The sequence below is a fragment of the Asterias amurensis genome, chromosome 4 (assembly GCF_032118995.1).
Source record: "Asterias amurensis chromosome 4, ASM3211899v1".
Classification (NCBI taxonomy): Eukaryota; Metazoa; Echinodermata; class Asteroidea; order Forcipulatida; family Asteriidae; genus Asterias; species Asterias amurensis.
In genome coordinates this window covers 12,777,937-12,798,840 of record NC_092651.1, presented here as the reverse complement: position 1 = coordinate 12,798,840, position 20,904 = coordinate 12,777,937, and the positions used below count along the sequence as shown (strand labels likewise).

At 39.7% G+C, this 20,904-nt stretch overlaps 1 protein-coding gene across 2 annotated transcripts in view; it reads right to left on the bottom strand.

Annotated features, from left to right (window-relative positions):
• The window catches only part of LOC139936169 (uncharacterized), a 72,742-nt gene extending 57,415 nt beyond the window's left edge, over positions 1-15,327 (bottom strand). For both annotated transcript variants that reach the window (XM_071930925.1, XM_071930928.1), the window contains exon 1: positions 14,366-15,327. The gene's annotated coding sequence lies outside the window, so the exon portion shown is untranslated. The remainder of the gene's footprint in view (positions 1-14,365) is intronic.
• Between the last annotated feature and the right edge of the window lie 5,577 nt (positions 15,328-20,904).

Sequence of the window (20,904 nt, the reverse complement as noted above, 5' to 3'; positions counted from 1 at the left end):
CGTCGGACCGCATGCCACGGCCCGTCGTATCGGGTTGTAACGCCACTTTCCCAATTCACGCAATCCATCACAACCGGGTGGTCGGGTTCCCGCCTATATCTTTATCCGGAGTCCAAACATATCATATTGCCCTCTAATGCTGACACGCTATGAAAACATTCGCCGTGTGCTGTATTCAAATCGATGGGTTTAGGCTTTTGCGTCGCTCGATACCATGCGATACTTCGAAAAAGAACAGATATCTTGTCAAAATTATGCGTTGAATCTCACAGAGAAATTACCAACGGGAGTTGCCATCTTGGTCGTGTTTCCTGTATACGCAATCACAATCATAACTGCTGAATGTTAGACTGAAAAGGACCAGCTTCGATTTGGTATTGAATCATTTGTTTGTGTTAGTAGTGTGTTGTGTTGTCAAAAATGAATAGTACACTAAAACTGGGACCTGGTTATTCTAGTTTTGAACAATGATTTGGGACCACGTGTTTGCATGGAACCAAACAAAATGGAAACAGTGAAAAGGAAACCGGGTTGGCGTCGTGGTATCTTTCCTCGTTTCCAAATGGATCGGACTTTCAGTCCCTCTACCTGAGTGTGTGTGTTGTTGGTATCTTTCCTCGTTCCCATCTCTGGATTGGGTTTTCATCCCTTAACTGACTTCGTGGGGTTTCCCTAGAATATTAATCCATATTAATCCGGTTAATGGCAAGTACAGTGGTTAATTTCGCTTTTTCCGATCTGAGTCATTGGCTTCGTAACCGTAATTGTTCAAAATGAAGTGAGCTAAAGAGTTAACAAAATGGCAAACAATATATCTGTTCAATCTCATGAAAAAGGGAGAGTATAAAGAATGAAAAGAGTACCGCTGGTACTTTCCACTTTCACTCCTTTAAAAAAGGGTACTCTTCAACACGGTTCCCTAATTAATATATCACTGAATTGCCTGCAAAGTACAAAACACTTTTTAGAGCGTCAGCCCGTAAGAATCATCACAGGCCATCTACTCCTAATAGGCCTACTCACATATCACAATGCATATTTAATAAAAGCATGCATGTTTAATTTACAGAAACTAATTTAAACGATTTTTGTTTTCTTCTTATATGGCTGTGATATTTTAAGCCGGACCAGCTGTACCCCAGTACTGAATACTGGTGGTGGGGGGGGGGGATTATTTTATTCAAGGCGGCATCAAGTGACTCACTTCGACTCATAAACCACCCAATAATATCTTCAAATGAAACCGACGCTGACTGCAATAAAGCAATCATGACATCTAATGGCCCACGGCGCACGCAACAGAATATACCAAAACATACAAAAGGACCCTATTTTATGATGACAAATGAATCGGTCAGTATTGCTGAGTAGAGGCAGCGTAATAAAAACCCAATCCAATTTTGGTCAAATTGAGTTGATTGGGGTGCCGAACCTTATATGATGTAGTCATTAGGACCAGGGCCCAATTTCATAGAGCTGCTAAGCACACAAATTTGCTAAGCATGAAAATTTTACCTTAATAAAAACAGGAATACCAACCAAATTTCCACGTGGTTTTCAGGATAAGCAAACAACAGCTGAATACCAGTAACAAGCAATATGCAACAAATGGATATTTTGGTTGGTAATACTGTTTTTATCAAGGAAGAAATTTCATGCTAAGCAATTTTTTGTGCTTAGCAGCTCTATGAAATTGGGCCCAGGAACTAGCAAGGACCGAGTTTTCATAACTTGACAACAGAAGGCATCCATCTTTGTTAGCTACCACTCGAAAAGCAGTGCAATCAAACCGAGGCGATAAGTGAGAAAGTAGTCTGTCACCCTTACGGTGTGGACTTCGATACAAGTGAATCGATTATAAGGGTACACGTGGAACGCGACTGAGACCGGGCGGGTATTTTTAAAAGGCTATAAATCTAAACTCAATGATCAATATAACTTCCACCAATTTTGAATGCACCAGCACCGAGGCATCAATATTTTATTCATAAAAACATCTCCAACAATCAATCTTTAGACAGACAAGGAAAAACTTCATATTTTGTATTAATATGTGTTAGCACTGTATACTGCTGTGAAACAAATCACAGGCAGTTTACTCGGGTAAGATTCGAACCCACGACGGTTGTAATATATAGGTGTCTGCTCGTCTCTAGAGGGCGTAAACTGCACCTAGAGAATTATTACTTGCCATATATCACATCCTGGCCCAGATCTCTACAGTTCCCCGGAGGAGTTAAAGTCCCAATTAGATAGCATCATGCATCCAAGATATAACTATTGTCCCAGATCAAACAATCATGACCAAGCAATCAACTCCAACCATCTGACTGTTAATACCCACAATTAATACCATCATTATTAAATATACAGTGGGTATAGTAATAAAGTCAAACCCATGATATGGGATTCCCTCTGAATGATTTACAACTCCTTGTGTTAATTGAAGACTGAATGAAAAATGTCCACCAATCCTCTATTATCTCTGATCATACACGGTATCATGGCCATCTCGGGTGTCGTGGAGATGACGGATCCGTGGACAAACACCGTGATACTGAAGATGCACCATCAATAAATCTACAGAGGATCGTGACTCAGTGCGGATGGAGCAGGCACTCGAAGAGGCAGATGTTGTCTTAGTTAATATAAGGGCAAACAATTATTTGATGTCAATCGTCAGGATGATGAACGGGGCTCAAGGGCTTGGAGGTTCATTCCTCAGTGGGGCGAGAGAGTGGATAAGTCCCCGTGAGTTGTCAGCAGGACAAGGGGGCTGTGACAACCCCGGTGTTGGGTGGAAACACCATGGGTGAATCATGGGTGTGGACTGCCCCACCTCTCGGAGATGCGGGTCAGGCCTGATGCTTCGTTTTTAAAAGGGCAAGGGCACCAAGGCATTTTCTCCTTGGTAAAGGGCACCCTATGAGGAAGTTGTAACTTTCTACCGGAGCATTTCATTAGCACCGTAGGCACCAGGGGGCATGGAGGCAGTCGCCTTCGTTGCCTCCGTGAAGTATCGGGCCTGGCAGGTCACCCATATAGGCTCACCTACAAACCTTCTGGGTTTATGCACCCTTATGGGTTTAGACACCCTTCTGGGTTTAGGCACCCTCTTCTGGGTTTAAGTACCTCTCTGGGTTTAGGTACCCTTCTGGTTTAAGCCCATAAACACAACATGAACAGATGGTCCTTTTCCCAGTAGCACTGTTGAAATGTAACTGTGACTTTCGGTTTTGAAGCACTGCTGTTGATAAATTGACAACTTTTAAGGCTACAAACTTCGCAAACTTACAACGTCGCCCCTCGACACTATATTATACCTATAATGGGAGAGATTGGGTGAAACTTGTCTTTAGAAGATGTGACTTTGCAAGAGGAGACTCTGCAAGGGGAGACTTTGAAAGAGGCGACTTTACAAGGGGCGACCTTTTCTTGCGGCCGAGATGACTTGTTCTCGACACCATGCCCTGTGAACATCATAAGGGTAGACAATTCGCATGTGAAGTGGAAACTGATAAACAGGAAGGAGATGGGACGGGAGGAAGATAAATGATGGCAAAAAAGGAAGAGCAAAGTCTTGAGAGGCAAGGAGACAAAGAGTAACACGAGTTGGATGTGATAAAAGGGGACAACGGAAGAGTTGACAAGCAAATTATGAAAAAGGGTCTTGTGAAAGCAATCAAGCTGTGAACAATTTGTCAACATTGCTATTTTGTATTTTGAGTACATAATTATTGCCATTATTCGTCCGTCTCGTCATCGTAACGTTTTCATTCAGATCTACCGTACAGTATACCATAATGTGTCAGATAGTGTCGAAGTAAACTAAGCTGTGTTTGACCGTGCACTGAAAATAAATACGTCGTTGATGTCAGTGGATGTTGATAAAATTCGCACAGTTTTTTTTTCATCAACATGGTTTTTTCTTCAATTTCATAATAAGGACTGTAGTATAGGCCTGTCTATTGGCAAAGGTTAAATTTGAAAAACTGAACTCGACAGTGAAATCCATCTTTATAAGAAGCGTCTCGTTAGACAAACCAGTTATCAATCAACCCCCTTAAATGCAGTGGACACTATTGGTAATTACCCAAAATAATTATTAGTAAGCATAAAACCTTACTTGGTAACGAGTAATGGGGAGAGGTTGGTAGTCTAAAACATTGTGAGAAACGGCTCCCTCTGAAGTGGAGTAGTTTTCGAGAAAGAAATAATTTTCCACGAATCTGATTTCGAGACCTCAAGTTTAGAATTTGAGGTCCCGAAATCAAGCATCTGAAAGCACACAACTTCGTGTGACAAGGGTGTTTTGTTCTTTCATAGTTATCTCGCAACTCCGACGACCAATCGAGCTCAAATGTTCACAGGTTTGCTATAGTTATAACTATTTGAATATAGCACTGACATCGTAAAATGTTTTCCATGCCGTCCAACAACAAAAACTTAAAGGAACACGTTGCCTTGGATCGGACGAGTTGGTCTATTGAAAGCGTTTGAAACCGTTTGTTATGAAATGCATATGGTTAGAAAGATGTTTTAAAAGTAGAATATAATGATCCACACAAGTATCACTCGAAACTGCACGGTTTTTCTTTTACGTCGCGAACTATCACGGTCGGCCATTTACGGAAGTCAACATTTTGACTCCCATAAATGGCCGACCGTGTTAGTGGACAGGGTAAAAGGAAAACCGTGCAATTTCGAGGCATGTTTGTGTGGATCATTGTATTCTACTATTACAACATCTTTCTACCCATATGCATTTTATAATAAACGGTTAAAAACGCTTGTCAAAGACCAACTCGACCGATCCAAGGCAACGTGTTCCTTTAACGTAAGAGAGGTTTGTGGTAAAACCATATGAGTATCGCTTGAGTAGTGTTGGCTCTGGAAAGAACCTGTGGCTGACGACTCAATGTTACGATCAGTATGCTCTGAGTGTCTTCACGAAGAAAATGACGAGTTAGAAAAACTGTTGTACTGTCGTAAGGTCGTTCGGGGGGGGGGAGGGTGGGAGTGGCTGCCTGAGTGCAACAATGCACGTTTTCCCAACTCATTTCCGAGTGCCACTGAACTTCGGTCGCACTCGCTTCGCTCCTCAAGGTAAAGATCCATTATTGTAATAAGTGAATTAATGAGAGCTGGAATCGGGGGCGACGTGTTAAATAAATCTACCGTGTCCGTAACTAGAGAGACCTCCCGAGTAGGCAGCTTTTGGGCGGGGTTTATTTTGGCTTTAGATTCGTGTTGGGCTTTTTGGGACCTTGTCTTGTTGGGGTTTTTAATGTTGGTGTCACTGCCTCCTGTTTATGGTGTTTTATGGGTGTTGTTGGGTTTTGGATTTGCTTTTGGTTTATTGTTTACTGTTGTGTGATTTTAGTAGCGTTTGAGATGCGATCTCCTTCTTAAAATTAAATATTAATTATATTTTATCGTCAAATTTTGATCCTATTCTAAAACAATAAAATAAAATAAAAAGTTGGTAAAATTGACCACGAAGGTGGTTAGAAGTTTGGTAATGCATCATTTTGACCCATTCGTGTGTCATTTTGACACCGATTCCGTGTGATGCTGACCCAGATGGGATTAAGTTTTCAGAGTGTATAGTTTCAGACCTCTTTGTCAGCAGTGCGACTCTCACCCATGTGTAAGTGTGAATTGTGAACGGCAACTTCTGCCTCTTTAATGCTATTTGTGGAAGCATGTCGGGCCAAATAGCACGAATAGATCATACTGACTCCGTTTAGGTCAGACCCCCAGGACCCTTATCCGGTCAAATTCTGACCGGAAGATTTCAGAGTGTATAGTTTCAGACCCCTCTGTCAGCAGTGACTCTCACCCGTGTGCAAGTGTGAATTATGAAAGGCTATACTGCTGTCTCTTTAAATATGCTTGAGGATTATGCCGTGCAAATTATTATCAAAATATACAGAGAGGCTCAGGTCACACTAATTGCGTGAATTTAATAGCATTTTTACGTCTAACCATTTTTTCTCATGCTAAGCAATTATCTATAATAAGCTAAGTTAATTTGAAGTGCATAACAGTTCTATTGAAATGGGTTACTTGCTCATAAATGAAGGCGTTCTCCAGACGATGTCGTGATTGAAACAGTTGCTGGGAAAAAAATACCAGCAGGGGAGGTCGAAAACTAATTCGGAAACATTCCTTCAAGTTATATAGAGGTCCCACTTGGCTCATACCAGTATAGATTGTTACAAATTGAATCACATGGATACTATACTGACAAGGGCTAAATTTCATGAAGCCTGAGGTAAGCACAAAAAAAAACTTGCTGAGCACAGAACAAAATATTGCTTAACAGAAACATGTTACCAGCCAAAACTCTGCCAAGCACAGAAAAGTATTGCTTAACAGAAACAGGTTACCAGCCAAAATTCTGCTAAGCATAGAAAAGTATTGCTTTACAGACAAGCTACCAGCCTCAACTACATTAAGTTTACATTGTTGTGTCTGGTGCCCCACTAAATGTTTGCTTAGCAAGGGAAGTTGTTAAGCAGTATTCGAATAAGCAGTATTCCGAAATGGGCTCAGTATGCATTTATGTTGTCTGGTACTGTGAATGGAAATCATAAATGGAATCTTAGAGGGACGCAGACATGCTTCACGACATGCTGTGTAAACAGCTGTCTATTCCTTTCACTTTTATCTGGTGTTTTGTTAGAAGGATCTTCAAGATCTTCTTTAAACTTCTTTTGAGGATTATTTTTGGAGAGGCTATTCACCACGTGAAGCCGCCAGGTGTCGTGGTCCCAAGAGGACACTCATAGAGATGTTGAACATTGCGGTGTAGACACCTTTAATCATGTTATCTTTAAGGAGCATTCAACGGTGCACTTAAAGTGTCAGTCACCGTGAAAGTTACGCTGATAAATGATCCCATCTTTTATAAAAAAATTAAAAAAAATCTGATTCATGGGGATTGCAATGAATGTGCTCTTCCAAAAACCAATGGTATCTCATCCTTTAATGATGTGCATGTATTGAACACCAGAGAATTGGAATGAATACTGTCCCAAACCAACGACCAACCCTTGATGGTGTCTTGAAATCTAGAGGATTAATAATAAACTGCAACCTTTATAAGGCGCACTTTACTCAAGATAAAGTATCGTCAAGATGTTGGAAAGCAAGCATGAGCAAGCGTGTTTGAAGTTTCTGCTGGAAGAGAGTAATGTTGTGTATTTGTCTGTGGATTCCAGAGTCTGGAAAAGGCCCTGTCACCCATACCTGGCCAGGCGAGTTCGAGGAAGGGGCGTATTGCTGATAGATCTCAGGCCTGCATGGTCTAGTTGTACGGGGCGTCAAGAGATTTTGTATTTTGTACGTGGGTGGAGCTAAACCATAGTTGGGTAACCAACGATGGTACCACCCCTTTATGTTACCTGTCTGAAGAATATACTCTTCCACTCACCAATGATGTATGATATGCTTCCATGAAAGTGAAATTTGAATGAATACTCTTTCAGCAACCAATGATGTAGGATCCTTTCTGTCTTGGAAACTATGTGATTGGAGTTATCTTCCATATTATACCACCCATCTATGATTGGCACATGTCTTGAACACTACAGAGTATTGGAATGAATGTACTCTTCCACTAACCATTGAAGTACCATACCTTAAAGCCATTGGACACTTTCGGTAAACAGTATTGTCCAAAGGCCCACACTTCGTGTATCACAACTTCTATATCAAATAACAAACCTGTGAAAATTTAGACTCAATCGGTCATCGGAGTCGGGAGAAAATAACGGGAAAACCCACCCTTGTTTCCGCACGTTTCGCCGTGTCATGACGTGTTTTTACTATAAATCCGTAAATCTCGTTGTCGAGGAATTGATAATTGTTTCAACGTTTCTCAAAAAGTAAAGCATTTTATGGAGTAATATTTCAAGAGAAGTCTTTTACCTTTACCTTCTGTAAACCCTGCAAGTTATTTGCAAATTTGTGAACTTTTTTTTTTCTGTTCCGAAAGTGTATAATGGCTTTAATGATATGCATATGTCTTGAACACATAGGGGATTGCAGAAAATGTTTTCCATTCTTTCACGTGCAACAGGGATCTATATACCTGTTCCAATGCTAAACACGTCAACTGTTTAGACTACAACTGCGATCTGCTCTCACTGACCCATGATACCAAGCAGTTAAAGATCATAATGGACTAGGTTATAATGTTCATCTCGAATATAGGAGACGAGTGAAAGGAATGTTATAATGAACATCGTCACCATGATATGCAAATTATATAGGCACAATGATTGACTACTAGGAGTGTTATAAACAGTTGTCAGTGTTAATTAAATAAACTTGATGTAATGAGCATAATGAGTTTGTTTTAAGGCTGCTTGAGTTCCAAGCTAGAAATCGTAAAAAGAGGTGATTCAAATTGTAGTATAGTGAAGGAAGACAATTTATTAAAAGTGACCAATTTCGATCCAGGGTCTTCCACAAGGCACACAATAATCGTTAAGGCCCTTTTTGAAACCACGGCTTCGGCTTTGGATTCGGCTTAAGGCTCCGTTCTCTCGTCTGAAGCCCTGACCGCGTATAGCCAAAGGAAGCGCAATTGTCAAAACAAAGCTAGCCTGAGTTAAATCCAAAGCCGAAACCGTCGTTTCGAAAATGGCCTAAGTTGCTAACATCATTATGTGATGGGTCCGGTGTCATTGCTCCCCCCAGTACCCATCTTACTTAACCCTGACGATTCGTTGATATAGACAGGGTTAAACTACAAGGAAAGGGTCAAACTGATGGCTTTACTTACAGGGTAGCTATAATCAATGGCTGATTAAAACTCAATACGTCAACATGGCTGATTGTTATTTCAGGCAATATACTTTGAGGCCAATACGAAGTAAAATATAGATTGTACACTTTCGAATGACCCAATTTGGTTGAAAACAATTTGAGAAATCTATTTAAGATGAAACTTTCCCATGACATTATTGAAGCGTTGTAAGCGGAATGATAGCCTTAAAGGCAGTGGACACTATTGGTAATTACTCAAAATAATTATTAGCATAAAACCTTACTTGGTAATGAGTAATGGGGAGAGGTTGATAGTATAAAACATTGTGAGAAACGATTCCCTCTGAAGTGACGTAGTATTCGAGAAAGAAGTAATTTTTAACGAATTTGATTCGAGACCTCAAGTTCTGAGAATTTGAAGTCTCGAAATCAAGCATCAGAAAGCACACAACTTCATGTGACAAGGGTGTTTTTTCTTTCATTATTATGTCGCAACTTCGATGACCAATTGAGCAAAAAAAATCACAGGTTTGTTATTTTATGCATAATGTTGAGATACACCAAGTGAGAAGACTTGTCTTTGACAATACCAATAGTGTCCACTGTCATTAATCTGCTAAGCTAAACTGAGAAGGTTACCAGTCACCAGTCACGGATGATACATGTGGATGGGTATTTTGGCTGGTATTTTGGCTGGTAACCTTATTCTGGTAAGCAGAGTAAAGTTTTGCTTATCTACTTTTTGTCTTAAAGCAGCTCTGTACAATCAGGCTCTAATTGCGCTAAGCATTAAATGTTCATGCAAGCAAGTGCTTTTTTTATGGTAGCCTCAGCAGGTTGTGTTCAAAGTTAAAACTCCAGCTTCGGTTTTGTTTACATTATTCTCGGTTAATAAACCCTGGAGAAAGGAAGCATGGTCAAACCTGGCTCCTGGGTCATGCAAAATAGCCTTACTGAACATTAAAATGGCAAACCATTTGAAAATGTACTAGATTTTTACCATGGCAACGGCAATACATTCAACAGCAATGTGGTGTCTGGCCCATTCTACGTATGAACTCGTTGTGTTATTGGCTGGTGCCCATGACAAAATATGCCAAATATGCTTTCATATGTTTCTAGGTACCAGTTCCATTGTATAAACGCGCAGTCAAAGCTGAAAGATTAATCGATTGTATGTGACCCACCGTGAGAAAAACAAACTTAAAGATGTGTTAATACATTTGGTTTCTCTGAAGAAAAAAAAAATAGTGTTTCAATTTTTAAATTTTAGTGATAATCAATTGCTCATAACTTTTTCGGGCCGTAGTCTTTTTAAGACAGTCTTACCACGTTTACAAAATAATGTTGTACCATATCTTGATTCAAAGAGAGTATGCATACGAGAGGAATACCAGCGGCAGAGGGCAGTTCTTTCAACATAACTTCCGATGTATATTCATCTTGATTTAAACAGAGTTTGCACATTGTATTGAGTCGGATAACGATAGGCATTATATATAGAGGCATCAATTTATGTTTGCCAATATCACTCAGTTGTACCTTGTGTTGATTCATAGAGAGTCCGTTTGTGCAGCCGTTTGATACAGTGGGTAAGCATATGGGTATAAAATCAGTATAGTCTTATCATTGAACTTTACCAGTGCTTTACCTTAACCTGAATCAAACAGAGTTGGCATAGCAGCAGCAGATTCGTCAACATTGCCAAGTGATGTACCTTATCTTGATTCAAAGACAGTAAGCATACCGCTAAAAATAACCAGTACCAATCCTATGTCTTTAACCACTGAAGACAATAATATACGATGTGATTATATGTTGGTGCGAATGCGAAACATTTCGCTACCGGTTTATATCCCTCACACACTAAAGAATGTTAGGCATAAGAATTTGATAAGAAGTGACATAGGTGTGATGGCAAAGTTCAGTGAAAGACGCACCTATTTTATTGCTCGGTCTGATCTGATTGTAATTTGAAGTTTCTTTTGCTACATTATGGTTTGTCTGGTGGATTATTTGTGATATTCTGAAGATGAACAGAGCTTACTGCTCGAAACTTCGAGACCCATCTCAGGTATGGCTTCTCTCAGAAGCACTATACTTCTATCAAGAAGAGATTATCACACAGCTGCTTCGTGTAAACTGGTTTATTGTGATGTCCAAAAACAAGTTTGTCAGAAATGTGGAGAGCCTTTAATACGAAAAGGGTTAGCCTGTGTGAACATAACAGACAATTAATCAAAGGTATCAGTTAATCAAATCCACGATTAATCAAAACTGTAATAATTAATGGATTGTGTACTCTACATTGTACACACGAAGTAAACTTCAAACATTCCTTTTGTTGCACCCCTGTGGAGACTTCTTTTGTTCTTTCCCTTGTTCCTGTACTTAACACCCTCTTGGACTTTGTACACCAAATTCTTTTTGAACACCAGCCGTCGATTTCACAAAACTCTTCCTAACTTAAGACTAATCTAATGACTTTGGACGAGTCCCAACCCTGCACTGTAGCATGCGGAACCTAAGATTAATCCTAAGTTAAGACGAGTTGCTCGTCCTAACTTGAGGTAAGACGAGTCCTAACTCTTTGTGAAATCGACCCCTGTCTCTTTAAAATTCACATATTATGCGAAATCTTTTGTTAGAATACTGTCTTCGGTTTCCATATATGGCAAGTATTGGAAACAATGTGTAAGATTGTTAATCGCAAAGTTTCTGAAATGTACGAGTATTTTTTGTCAGTCTGTTTATTTGACTATTTTGTTGAGTGGGTTGGTTGGTAGGTTTTTCGTGTAGTTGACGTTTGAGTAGTTTATAAATCGCCATCCAGTAAATTAATCAAACAATTAATTGAATCTTTGGTAGAATAATTGCCTCCAATTTATATCACGGATAATGTTTGCTTTATTGTATTTATATACAGCATTTGTTGTATAATTCATGACTTTCCAGACCCAGCAATTAGGGTGATGGGATTCTAATAAACTGCAGAGCAAAATAGAAGTGTTTTGGTGACTATTAAACTTTAAAAGGGGACACGAATTCATTAAAATGATCCATCATACCGTGAATTCACTGCGAAGATGTCATCATGCATCACAGCCGTGAAAGCGCAGTAGGAAATTGGTGTGATATGTGATTCATGTTCTCAAAACACTTGGGTTTAGAACACAATCAGAACTATACTGGGGCTTCTACCAAATCACAATCTTGAATTCAAAAACAGGCTTTGCCTACTTTTTTGTCTGAGATACAGACCGAAGCAATTTGCCACTGGTCTTGGCCTCGGTTGCCTCTTTAAAACACTTGCCATTTTGCCCCTCTGTTCTTGGCCTTGGTAACCCTTTAAACGAAATGCCCGTTTTGTCCCTGCATGGTCTTGGCCGAACACTTTTATTTTGCCTCTGGTATTGGTATTGGCTTTTTGCCTTGGCCCTTCACACATTTGCCTTTTTGCCCCTGGTCTATTCCCCGGTAGCCCATCCAGACGTGTGCCCTTTTGCCCTTGACCTTTGTATCCCCATTCAAAAACAATCACATTGGCTTGAAGATTATCAAATAGCAAAAATGACATGAATATGCAAAACAATTGTCATTTTGCAAATAATGTTCTCTTTTCAAACATAAAAATGGCCAAAGATGATTATGCAAGGCCTTGATTTTGAAAGAGGTTGGTTATAACAAACTTTAAAACGCAGCTATACTCACATCATAGAGTAAGCTATGCTCACATAAAATAAATGCCACTCTTTAACAATAAGGATCCGAAGATATTCCACTCAGTGCACCTTTATAACCTTGAAGTGTTACATTGCAATTTGCTGATACAAATTGCAGCTATAGGGAAACTCACGACAGATTTATTTCGTTGTCTCATGATGTACCCCGTCCCATACATCACTTAATCTATCTGCACATAGACTGGAACATTACAGCTGCACCAGCACAAACATGCCGCAGTGGAATACCAATTCCTACCTTAAAGAAACACGTTGCCTTGGACCGGTCGAGTTGGTCTTTGAAAAGCGTTTGTAACCGTTTGTTATAAAATGCATAATGGTTAGAAAGATGTTTAAAAAGTAGAATACAATGATCCACACACATTTGCCTCGAAATTACGTGGTTTTCCTTTTACTTTGGAACTAACACGGTCGGCCATTTATGGGAGTCAAAAATAAATGGCCGACCGTGTTTGTCGACGAGGTAAAAGGAAAACCACGCAGTTTCGAGTGATACTTGTGTGGATCATTATATTCTACTTTTAAAATATCTTTCTAATCATTATGCATTCTATAACAAACGGTTACAAATGCTTTTCAAAGACTAACTCGACCGATCCAAGGCAACGTGTGTCTTTAAGCTCCCCTGAGTTACTTTCATTTCAAATGCTTTCTTCTTGGAGCCCCTAACCAGAGTGATTTTTGCCTTGTTTTGGGGTGAGCTTTGTACATTGGGGTGAGCTTTATTCCCAGCCCCTACACACGTGGAAACACAATGAATGTGAACCTGAAGGGCGCACTGCCCCCATTTATTTCTTTTGTCAGTTTTCTACGAAATCTATATTTGTTTCGAAGAAAAAAATACATTTATTTATTTAGTATAGTAATTAATTTATTTATTTTGTATGCAATTTTTTTGCAATTTTTTGTAGCCTAACATAAACATGTTTCGGACAAAGAGGGACAAAACACGACTCCAGCTTGGCGAAATACTGAGTTATCCGAACAAAAAAACATATTTGAATACGTTCGTGTCTAGGTTTTTGACTGCTTGCAAAAAGTACAGTCGTGTAAAATGACAAAAGCGTTTTCAGACGCCATCCGTCATGAGCCTATTACAATGATTCGGGTAGAGACTCTGTATTGGTATAACCTTCATAAAGCTGTGTTGTGGTTGCTCTTTAAACAAAGTCAACAGGAGTAAAAACATGTCCATCACAAAAATGTGGTCAGCTCCTCAAACTGTTGGATAATTCAATAAGGACGATCAAAACTCAGGCACAATACAAAACTGCCAGTTCCAATATTACTGGCAAAGACATAGAAATCATTTTTAGAAGGAGTGACGTAGACTTATCTCAAGTCTGGAATCGAGTCTAACTTAATGGAGAACAGGCCTACGTGTACTTGTAGGCAATATTGACTGCTTATATTAATTCAAGCCAGCCTATTTCGAAAAGTATATGTCAAGACTTCAAAGCTGTTGAACCTATATTTCTGGCTATAAAAACCTGATGTGCTCAAAAGTCTCGACAAGACAAAAAGTACTGTTTCAGCAAACTCTGCTTTAGGTAAGACATGCTTGGGGTTCGAACGAGAAATCAATCCACACTCAAGTTTATTCTTCAAATTGAATTTGCCCACCCTCCACACACACATAGGCCTACTAATACTATGCCCCTGAACAAACTCCAAGTCGTAATTGGCAACTGCAATAATACACACACTACTAGTTAAACGCAATCCCAATTCCCAAATCAATTTACCTGTGGGAAAACTTCAGGAATGCGGCACTCTTTCCTTTGATCACTACAACGTGTGTACGGTTATCCATAGAAGCAAATAGGTTACCTCTAGCCACTTACCGTCTCTCGCACTCAGGTGTAGGTATGTAAGACACCCCCAGTTTGAGTTATCCCAGGTACTGGAATCCTTCAATCTTTGATCCGTCAGACCACAGGGTAATTCCACGGCGCGAGATCGTCAGGACACAGCGAGACTTGACCCGGCGTTTTCCCCTCACTCCCCTCGGGTCACACTTTCTTGTAAGGCTCCCTGTGGTGTTCACAACTAACTCCCCGTAACCGTTATGTCAACATAACTGACAGAGTGACACGGGTCAGACGGGCTGTGCTCGACAGTGCTATACACTCGCTTACACCCCACAGGTTGAAGTTCAATTTTTAGTGCTACACTTGCCTGGAGTACGTCGGTTACTACACTATGATCTAGTTAAACTATGATCTGCAGATGTACTGTATAAACGACTGGTTGTTATGGTGTTGCTATACTCACTGGTTTTTCATTTCAGCAGCGTTCAAGTTCACCGGTTCGCTGATAAGCTAATGGCTGTTGAACTTGGTATCAGTTCGTTGAGCAGAACGAACCGATTGTATAAAAGGAGCCAGTTGAATTCAGTCTCTGGTTGAATTGCTATTCATTCAAGATCGATCACTGCGGTGGTGAACTCTTGTGACTGATGTACTTTTCCTCCCCTCTAGCGAGTCCAATGCTACATTGAATGTTTCAATTTGAAGTCGCAACGACACAGCGCAGCATCCAGTATTTTGATAACGTAATGAAGAGAGTTCTCGTAAAGTTCCTGCGTCGCACACTGACTACCACAGCCGTGCACCTGCGCACACACTCAGCGTACGTTAGCCGAGGTATTGTTTGACTTGGTGCTTGTAGTTGTGTGCGCACCAAAACTGACGTCTACCGTTTACCGTGTCCTACTTAAATTGGTCGTTGTTGTGAAATCGACAAAGAGACTTTCGAGGTGATTCACAAAAACACTCTTTAGCAAACACCAACTTCTGTCTGAGTCCGGGCACTAGGTGTTTTTCTCACTCGAAATGGAGAGGGCTTTTGATTGTATACGAATAGTGATCCGTGTCTAAACATTAGTTTTGAATCACCCATGACCCCATAAAGCTTCTGTGTTATGTTTCAAAACTTCGTCCAGCAGTGATTTGCAAACAGGTATCTCAGTTTAGTACGGGCTTAATAACCCGTCCCCACGTAGCCCTATTCATGTTCTTATGTATACCCAAGCGGTTCTATCGGCAACCCAAGGCCATGTATTCACTAGTGACCAACTCGAAAGGCATTAGACTGGCAGATTATACTTTCATTATATATATAAAAAAACATCCATTGATAAAGTCAATTCATGTTTTCTTAACACGGCATCGATTTTCCAAGAGTTTAAACCCACTGGTTAGACATAATAAGGTACTGCCTGTGGCTATTACACAGAAAAGCACATAAGCTGTTGGCAATATGCCTTACTGCGTATGCCCCCCCCCCCCCACTATAATAAGCGTTGAGTGCTGGTAATTTTCTAGTAAATTGAAGTAACTATGTAGAATAAAACACACTTAAAATCCACTTGGAGATTGCACCACCCGCAGTGTTCACGCAAGCAAAACCACTACCCTACTGTAAATTCTGAAATTATCTATGTAAATTGAAAAAAGAAAAAAACAATAACATCGTTATTGTATTCTGTCTTGTAGGCGATGTGTGCACAAAGTACCCGTTAATCTGTGAAAATCCACAACTACCGTTCACCTAATCGAATTGAAAAAGTTTCCCTATTCAATATTTTGCCTAAATCCGATCGCTTCTAACAATGAAGTAATTACACGCAGTTAATGGAGGCAATTGAGGATCCTTTTGATGACAGTTCGGGCCTTTTTGGATTCCAGAAGATTAAGACAATCTTCTTCAATCTTCTACGATCTGTTGCATAGCCCGACTTTATCCAAGGACGTGAACACGTCGATGGTTTTTGGAAAACCCTTGCCACGAGGGGTTGTGTTTAGTGGTAATTTTGGAACTCTTTCAGTCGTTGAGTTCTTGCATGATGGTAAAGGGTTTTTCTTGAAGGAGCGACTTCATACAGTACACATTACGAAACTGGCATGTACACATTTTTGAATTAATTGTATGTCATGTATGTCGTGTATTTTCCTAACGTGTAAGAATGCCTACCTAGTGTCATACACACTTTTAAATTTACAGGAAGAAACAATAGTAAACGTGCGGTTACGACAACGAAGCAAGTTCCTTGCTCTATGGTACAACCATGTGTAAATCTTGTTTGTGGGAGTGTTGGCTCTGAAAAGACAAGGGTGTGGTCCAGACGTTTCGAACAGTATACTCTGCTCGTCTTCAGGATAATTTTTTTTTATTTATAACAATTAAAAGAAGAAGAGAACATCTCATAATTGTCTCATTATGGTGTCGACACCCACACTGAAATTTCTTGAATACTTTATGAAAATTTCGAAATTTGATTGTTAGCATTGATATATTATGTCACTATTAAATTATGTGTTTGACTTGCTGTGTACAACGAGTACGAAACGTGAGACAAGTCAATAGTTGAAAACGATCCCCTGACTTCTGTTCGTTATCCAACACCTTGTTTTGAAAACTAGTTTGTGGGGTCATGCAATTTGAGGAATTGCTAAAAAATGGTCTGTTATTACTGTGTTAGGTTCATTGTTTAACTGTCGTGAAATAAATGTTGGCTGTGATTAAAGTTTGGTGGACCTGTCTTGGCAATGGAGGGTGCATTTGAAAACGACAGCAAGTCGGTTGGACAAAATGCATTTTAGTGCATGTGTCAGTAAAAGTAACTTTCCTCCCCAATAAACCGACAACAATTAATTTGAAGCCACACATTTTGCAGTTTTTCCAGAATAACTTGGAGATCTGTCTGGATTGTTTTATTGAGAGATAAGCCACCAAGGTCAAAAGGGAGTGTGGGGCGCCCTCTGCAGAGTTTTTTAGTCCCTTTTCGCGAGGCGTCAGTTGGATTGAGGGCGCTCTTTTGTGATTGAGTGATCTCCGTGTGTCTTTTATTGGCATGGTTTCAGAAAGAAATATCTTGGAGATAAGGTATTACTCGATTACGCTTCCATTAAAGGTGCTCTGTTGTTTAAATTTTCACAAACAAAGATTGCGTCGAAATTGGTCGTTTGTGTCTCAATTAATCATCGAAAAAATAGGCATACAGCCTGGTGAATGGAAGCGCACATGGTCGCCATGGTCGTGGGTTCGAATCTTATAACCCGAGGAACAGGCAGAACGTACTGAGCATGCTTATCACACATCGGTGTAATGATAACAACCTAGGTTTAAAAACTGGGGTTTTGAAGTTGAAACAACGAGTGTTGTCAAGTAATGTATCGGTACGCGAGAATTAACAACGTGTGTTAAAATAAAATCAATTTCGGCCAAAACAAATCACATTTTGTGTTATTTTCTAAATTATCTGTAATTTTGTTTGTCATTTTGTTTGTCAACGACGGAAGCGTATTGTTGCCACATAAATAATTTTGCTGTTATCTAATATCTTGTACATACACGATAAGTTAATGTGTACATACATAATAAATCCAGACTTCCAAACTTATCACGTTCGTCACGATAACTTATCATGTACGTACGTTATAAATCCATAAGTCTAAACTTATCGTGTACGTACATAATAAGTTATCATGACCGTATGATAAGTTTTGATGTATGGTGTACGTACATATTAAGTTATCGTGTATGTACATGATAAGTTTTGATTTATCATGTAAGTACATGATAATTTATGGTGTATGTATACGATAAGTTTTTATTTATTGTGTACGTGCATGATAAGTTATCATGTATGTACATGATAAGTTATCATGTACGTACACGATAAGTTATTATGTACGTACACGATATGTTTGGGTTTATTGTGTACGAACGTTATTATGTACGTACATGATTAGTTATCATGTACGTACATTTTAAGTTGTCATGGACGTACATAATAAGTTGTCGTGTACGTACATGATAAGAGAGAATGATTTTCATGGTAGTCAACGAACTTAATAGACAGTTCTTTTCAGAAATGAGAAGTCTCCCGAACATCCGATAATCTACTCTGCGGTGTTCGAATAAAGAAAGAATTTAAGAACAAACTCTACATGGCAAGTAGAATACACAAATATATTGATACCTCCCCATGCAATGCCTCAAATCTGAAATGAAACCTGATCGTCATTTTTATCACGGTATAGTTGCATACAGGTATGTCCCAAAACTGTTTATCGTTTCTATACTATTTAATTCAGTAATCATAATTTAAGTCAACCGTGCTAAATTGTCATTGCTTTTGCGCAAGAATGAACACTCAAAAAGATTGGGGAAGTTAAATCAACCTAGTCGTAAAAACATATTTTGTGATACAGCCTTAATGGTTCATGATTTTGTACTCGCAATTCAACGCTAATTTCACTTCAGCCGTGCATTTATCACATACGTTTATAGCCCCATTCCCCCTCAAGCTTAATGTGTTAACGAATTTTCCGGAACTAATTAAATCTTCCTTTTCACTTAACCAAACAAAAGAAAGACAGGGGGACTTTCCTCAGCAAATCTTCGCATTGCCTCGAGATGTTTATCAAATAAAATCATGAAGATTTTTGTTATCGCAGTTAGCGGGAAGTAAAAACGCGGCAAAAGTAGAGAGAGCTTTATAAAAGCGGGAAGAGTCGTCTTGAGAAGGCGCCGAGAGAGTAGCGCTAGTGCGTGACCTGCCTCATCAAACTGCTTCGGCGGTAAACCCCGTAGCACTCGGGGGGCTTGAGGTTGTTGAGAGAGGCTGGACACGGTGCCTGATTGCTGGTGAAACTTTAGGGGGAAGTGTTTGAGATCACTCCTCTATCTCTATATAAACCCTGGGGACTGCGTGAACAAGGATTGGACAATATTTTCATTTATCCTACGTGGGTGTGGCAAGAGTTGGAGATAATGTATCAAACTGCCACAGTCGCTTCAAATTTGATTCACCCATAATATAAAAATGATTCTCATTGCGCCTCGGTGCATGCGTTTGCACAGACAACGTTGACTCTGAGTTACACATTAATTTTCTGCATGCTGGAGAGTTTATACATTTTTATGGTTGGCTAAACTCTAGGTGACACCGGCAGCTGTTAGTTCAACACAGCCTCATTTGTGTTTTGGGGGTTGAACCACTGATCTCTATAGAGAAGTGGGTTGAGCTCGTCTGAACAGGTTGCACGGTTTTACCCACCATTATAAAGAGAGAGAGAGAGGTGTTTTTTTCTCACAGTTTCCTGTGTTTTTTAAAAAACCTTTCCTACAGGTTGTTCACCACATGCTGCATCTCTTCGGGTCAGTTGAGTATCATCCTCTCCCCATCCTACAATCTAGACTATTTAAGAAGAATATCAATTCCTATGGTTCCCCTAAGTTTTGTTCATCTGAAATAATAGTGTTATCTTCTTGTAGTCACTTTTCTTTCATGAAAAAAAAATCCCAATCGTGACTCACACAACTACGTTGTAGTTTCGTTCTTCGTATGGGACGTTTAGCCGTTGGTCCCGTGTGCATTGTATAAACGCGCACTTGAAATAAGGAGTTCGTCCGGTGTTCCTAGTTTGATTGGCAGCATATTGTGCCACATTATCTTGTAACATGTAAAAGGAGTGGGTCTCATAATTTCAAGCGTAGTCCAAAATACCTTGCAAGAAATACTGAATGTTGATGCACCTTGAGCGTCACTGGGTGACGGATATTATGATCATCATAACAAGCCATTGTTATTATTAGTATTCTTTATTATAAGTATTTTAAACAAGCAACTTACCGTGCACATCGCCGACTGAAATTCCCAAGCTTGATCATATCATGGACTGCCGCACTATAGGTATCTTCGCCCCTCATCCAGTACCCGATGTTCAAATACAACCTGATGCTTAGACCGACACAGTCTTACACATAACTAAAGTTCACTTCCATCTCGCAAGGCGTCCACAACAACTCTCGGACGGTAGCAAATTTCCCCAAGGCGTTTAACGACTGGATTATGCATAATGCACATTAACTATCTGCCCGGAGGACTTATAACAATCAATTAACAAGGGGGCGACTTAGAGGTAGTCGATTAGCTCATTTAAAAATAAAACCATTGGATGAGTTCGGTTCTGTCTGAATTTGACATTTTATTTTATGCATAATGGTGACCCCGGGAACCGGACGATGGAATCGAAATGGGCAATTTGAAATAATACACATCAGAATGTCAGACCGACATGTATATCGTCTCCACGAGTTTCTAGCAAAGAGCCGGTTTACAACTCTCAAGAAAGATAGAAGTGCCTGTCTTGATTGTTTTTGCTTTCTTTTATAATTATTTTTCTTCTTTCATTTGAGTGAGCCATTTTGTGCGTATTGAAGTGTGTGCAATTAAATGGTGTTGTCCATAGTAAAGAGGTGCCGATACTCCCTGATTCGACGTGAAACTAATTGTGTGTTCTTTCATATTGTTTCTAGAAATAAGCTGTAAACGTAAAAGTTGTCAATTTGTATTTGGTATCATTCGTAAAGA